Source organism: Panulirus ornatus, chromosome 12 (assembly GCF_036320965.1).
Source record: "Panulirus ornatus isolate Po-2019 chromosome 12, ASM3632096v1, whole genome shotgun sequence".
NCBI classification, from domain to species: domain Eukaryota; kingdom Metazoa; phylum Arthropoda; class Malacostraca; order Decapoda; family Palinuridae; genus Panulirus; species Panulirus ornatus.
In genome coordinates, this window is record NC_092235.1 from 3009492 (window position 1) to 3015294 (window position 5803).

The window sequence follows — 5803 nt, forward strand, 5'->3', positions numbered from 1 at the left end:
TTCTTGCATCCTTTACTGTTTGCAAATCTTGCTTTGTACAGCTTACTGAGATGATGAATAACACGTAATGTACAATGTTCAGCAGTGAATAGTGACACATTTCCTTCAGTCTCCCGTGCATCATCACTCACTTTTTCAAACAGACTTCTGGTTTGTCTTTAAGTACTGAATGACTCTTCAGCTGCCTTTTGCTTAGCAGATTGGTTGATCTAGATGGGCGGTGGATGGTATGTTCAGAGGCTGTTTCATGTTACATCATAGAAAACTGTTACCGCCCAACGTGGGGCTCGAACCCACGACCCCGAGATTAAGAGTCTCGTGCTCTACCGACTGAGCTAGCCGGGCTTATATACAACCTTCTTCGTGTGAATATGTGTGTTTAAACGAGGTTAATAACTGCCATCATTAACCCCTAACAACGCTGTATTATCAGCGATAAAGTTCAATAACTGACCTGAGGTCACATGATAGATACATAAGGGGATCCGACCATGACCTTATCAACGTCCTGAGACCCCGGCTGATGTGTCAGGTTAGATAAGAGGCATAACATCCTCTCTGTCTGATGTTGTGAGAGTAAGACACTAATGGTTAGGAGGCAGCAAGTGTGTCTGGAGACACTCTCCTCTCTGTCTGATGTTGTGAGAGTAAGACACTAATGGTTAGGAGGCAGCAAGTGTGTCTGGGGACACTCTCCTCTCTGTCTGATGTTGTGAGAGTAAGACACTAATGGTTAGGAGGCAGCAAGTGTGTCTGGGGACACTCTCCTCACTGTCTGATGTTGTGAGAGTAAGACACTAATGGTTAGGAGGCAGCAAGTGTGTCTGGGGACACTCTCCTCTCTGTCTGATGTTGTGAGAGTAAGACACTAATGGTTAGGAGGCAGCAAGTGTGTCTAGGGACACTCTCCTCACTGTCTGATGTTGTGAGAGTAAGACACTAATGGTTAGGAGGCAGCAAGTGTGTCTGGGGACACTCTCCTCACTGTCTGATGTTGTGAGAGTAAGACACTAATGGTTAGGAGGCAGCAAGTGTGTCTGGGGACACTCTCCTCTCTGTCTGATGTTGTGAGAGTAAGACACTAATGGTTAGGAGGCAGCAAGTGTGTCTGGGGACACTCTCCTCTCTGTCTGATGTTGTGAGAGTAAGACACTAATGGTTAGGAGGCAGCAAGTGTGTCTGGGGACACTCTCCTCACTGTCTGATGTTGTGAGAGTAAGACACTAATGGTTAGGAGGCAGCAAGTGTGTCTGGAGACACTCTCCTCTCTGTCTGATGTTGTGAGAGTAAGACACTAATGGTCAGGAGGCAGCAAGTGTGTCTGGAGACACTCTCCTCTCTGTCTGATGTTGTGAGAGTAAGACACTAATGGTTAGGAGGCAGCAAGTGTGTCTGGGGACACTCTCCTCTCTGTCTGATGTTGTGAGAGTAAGACACTAATGGTCAGGAGGCAGCAAGTGTGTCTGGGGACACTCTCCTCTCTGTCTGATGTTGTGAGAGTAAGACACTAATGGTTAGGAGGCAGCAAGTGTGTCTGGGGACACTCTCCTCTCTGTCTGATGTTGTGAGAGTAAGACACTAATGGTTAGGAGGCAGCAAGTGTGTCTGGGGACACTCTCCTCACTGTCTGATGTTGTGAGAGTAAGACACTAATGGTTAGGAGGCAGCAAGTGTGTCTGGGGACACTCTCCTCTCTGTCTGATGTTGTGAGAGTAAGACACTAATGGTTAGGAGGCAGCAAGTGTGTCTGGGGACACTCTCCTCACTGTCTGATGTTGTGAGAGTAAGACACTAATGGTTAGGAGGCAGCAAGTGCGTCTGGGGACACTCTCCTCTCTGTCTGATGTTGTGAGAGTAAGACACTAATGGTTAGGAGGCAGCAAGTGTGTCTGGGGACACTCTCCTCTCTGTCTGATGTTGTGAGAGTAAGACACTAATGGTTAGGAGGCAGCAAGTGTGTCTGGGGACACTCTCCTCTCTGTCTGATGTTGTGAGAGTAAGACACTAATGGTTAGGAGGCAGCAAGTGTGTCTGGGGACACTCTCCTCACTGTCTGATGTTGTGAGAGTAAGACACTAATGGTCAGGAGGCAGCAAGTGTGTCTGGAGACACTCTCCTCTCTGTCTGATGTTGTGAGAGTAAGACACTAATGGTTAGGAGGCAGCAAGTGTGTCTGGGGACACTCTCCTCTCTGTCTGATGTTGTGAGAGTAAGACACTAATGGTCAGGAGGCAGCAAGTGTGTCTGGAGACACTCTCCTCTCTGTCTGATGTTGTGAGAGTAAGACACTAATGGTTAGGAGGCAGCAAGTGTGTCTGGGGACACTCTCCTCTCTGTCTGATGTTGTGAGAGTAAGACACTAATGGTCAGGAGGCAGCAAGTGTGTCTGGGGACACTCTCCTCTCTGTCTGATGTTGTGAGAGTAAGACACTAATGGTTAGGAGGCAGCAAGTGTGTCTGGGGACACTCTCCTCTCTGTCTGATGTTGTGAGAGTAAGACACTAATGGTTAGGAGGCAGCAAGTGTGTCTGGGGACACTCTCCTCACTGTCTGATGTTGTGAGAGTAAGACACTAATGGTTAGGAGGCAGCAAGTGTGTCTGGGGACACTCTCCTCTCTGTCTGATGTTGTGAGAGTAAGACACTAATGGTTAGGAGGCAGCAAGTGTGTCTGGGGACACTCTCCTCTCTGTCTGATGTTGTGAGAGTAAGACACTAATGGTTAGGAGGCAGCAAGTGTGTCTGGGGACACTCTCCTCACTGTCTGATGTTGTGAGAGTAAGACACTAATGGTTAGGAGGCAGCAAGTGCGTCTGGGGACACTCTCCTCTCTGTCTGATGTTGTGAGAGTAAGACACTAATGGTTAGGAGGCAGCAAGTGTGTCTGGGGACACTCTCCTCTCTGTCTGATGTTGTGAGAGTAAGACACTAATGGTTAGGAGGCAGCAAGTGTGTCTGGGGACACTCTCCTCACTGTCTGATGTTGTGAGAGTAAGACACTAATGGTCAGGAGGCAGCAAGTGTGTCTGGAGACACTCTCCTCTCTGTCTGATGTTGTGAGAGTAAGACACTAATGGTTAGGAGGCAGCAAGTGTGTCTGGGGACACTCTCCTCTCTGTCTGATGTTGTGAGAGTAAGACACTAATGGTTAGGAGGCAGCAAGTGTGTCTGGGGACACTCTCCTCTCTGTCTGATGTTGTGAGAGTAAGACACTAATGGTTAGGAGGCAGCAAGTGTGTCTGGGGACACTCTCCTCTCTGTCTGATGTTGTGAGAGTAAGACACTAATGGTCAGGAGGCAGCAAGTGTGTCTGGGGACACTCTCCTCACTGTCTGATGTTGTGAGAGTAAGACACTAATGGTTAGGAGGCAGCAAGTGTGTCTGGGGACACTCTCCTCTCTGTCTGATGTTGTGAGAGTAAGACACTAATGGTTAGGAGGCAGCAAGTGTGTCTGGGGACACTCTCCTCACTGTCTGATGTTGTGAGAGTAAGACACTAATGGTCAGGAGGCAGCAAGTGTGTCTGGAGACACTCTCCTCTCTGTCTGATGTTGTGAGAGTAAGACACTAATGGTTAGGAGGCAGCAAGTGTGTCTGGGGACACTCTCCTCTCTGTCTGATGTTGTGAGAGTAAGACACTAATGGTCAGGAGGCAGGAAGTGTGTCTGGAGAAGGTTAGTAGGTGGTGGGGCCAGGCCTGATGTGTTGATCAAGTAGAATATGTATCATAATGGTTGGTTGGTTGGCTGGTTAGTGAGGATTTAGGCCCAGAGTAGAATTTAAAGTCACTTCTGTATGGAGTAAGCTTTGGTGTATATAAATGATAACCCCATGATCTTCTATACGGGTGATAGTTATCTAAAACATCACAATCTTCGACTGTGCTGTTCAGATTGGTCTCTTGTAGACAAATAACGGATGGTCTATATAATGCAAGCAACAGTGACAGTTGTGCTTGCTTATTCTTAAGACCTCTACAATTCCATTGAATGATATTGACCGCGTTGGTTTAAGACTTCTTTAGCCGGCCAGCTTTGTGAACCCTTTTTTTTTCTTAAATTGGGCGAGTCCCCAGGGGAACGGGATCGGCTCCTGATAGTGGGCACGGTATTGTCGTCCAATGATTCCACCGAGGAAGACTTCATCATGGAGGAAGACCTACTCGTTGGAGCCACAGGAACGACCACCTGCCACACAGTTTCTTTTGTAACTTCATCTTGTCCTCTCACATTGTTGGGGCAAACAGAGCAGCAGGTGGCTCTTGAGTACGAGTCTTTGTGGGTATTATCGTCAGAGTCAGTGTCAGTGTCGCTCTGATTCGTTATAGATTCATCGGGAGTGATGGGTCGTGGTTGGTTCAGCAGTTCCCGTGGCAATTGTGACCATGACCAGCTTACATTTCAATGCCATAGCATAGGACTCATTGTGTTTGGGAGTCTGGTGAGTCTCCTTCACCCTCTTCCTTGCTTCATCATATGAAATGTTCTCCTTTGCCTTAACTGGCCAGACTTCTTCTCAAACTTGTACCGAGGACATTCTCGGTACGAGCTTGGGTGGTTGCCTCCCCCCACAGTTAATGCACAGTACCACCTTGGCTGTACAATGGTCAGCAACATGCTCCACGCTGGCACACTTTCCACATCGAGATGAAAAAGTACAAGACTTTTTACCATGATCAAACCTTTGGCATTTAAAACATGACAAGATGTTCGGTATGTAAGGTCTCACAGCTCCCTAACCTAACCCACGGCAATATCCTTTGGCAATTTGGATCTCCGAAAGTTAGAGTGATCAGGTGGGTTGTACGTGGCTTGCCGTCAATAAGTTTTGTGATAAGTCGAGCAGCGATCACTTCCTCGTCTGCAAGTTCATTCACTATGTCGTCCTCACTCATGCTCATGACGTCAGGACAGAAGATTACTCCTCTGCATGACTTCATGGTCACCGGAATGGAAGCCACAACATCGTAAACATGAATTCTTTCAGCTTTAGCAAGTCTGCCACTTGATTTGATGACTTAACTTTAAGAAGAAGGTCACTACTAGCCAGTTTCCTTACCATCTCAACAGCACCAGCCTGGCTGTCAATCACTTTCTTAATGAGGAAGGGTTGAGGGAAGCGTTGAACTGGTCGCATATATCATCACAAATTCAGCATTTTTGGACTATGTCCAGCGTGGATCGGTCACCGCCACTACCCCCCCACGGGAGTAGTGGTTGGCTTACTGGGGTCCATACCAGTGGGGCTAGACCCCAGATTCTGGGGTGGCATACCGCCCCACACAAAAGGTACTTGTAACACCTTACATCTTCTCTAAGACAATATACGAGGCAGCTGATCAGACAGACAAGCGCCCCACAGTAGGGCCGGCTGGACGTACCAAGCTGGGTGGAGTTCTCCTGCTGTCATCACCTCTCACATGGTCGCACAATTGTGTCCAAACAACCTTCGTGAGATGTACCAGTGGTCCAGCAACACCAGAAATACCGGTCAACAACCACTTGTCTGTAAACACAAAAAGAGAAGAGTAAACACAGAAAATAAAGAATAAAATTTAGGGAGGAAATGGGGAAATGCTTCACTAAGCTAAAGAGCTAAGCTAAGTCTTAAAGAAAAACGGTAAATAAGGGAACCCCTCTTTTACCAATTCTGCAGGGAATACTGTCACTTATGAATGATGATAGAAAACTCCTTTCCAAGGAAGGGGGGGGAGAGGAGAGGGGGGGGGGGAGAGCAAGAGATGTTAGAGGAAGTGAATTTTAGAGAGGAAAAGGGCCGCGACTTAACCCAGCTTGCATCGGAAT

At 47.6% G+C, this 5803-nt stretch overlaps 1 non-coding gene across 1 annotated transcript; it reads right to left on the reverse strand.

The window, feature by feature from the left end:
• Window positions 1–272: 272 nt before the first annotated feature.
• TRNAK-CUU (transfer RNA lysine (anticodon CUU)) lies at window positions 273–345 on the reverse strand. The gene has a single exon. It is a non-coding gene; the product is annotated as a tRNA-Lys (tRNA).
• Window positions 346–5803: the final 5458 nt, after the last annotated feature.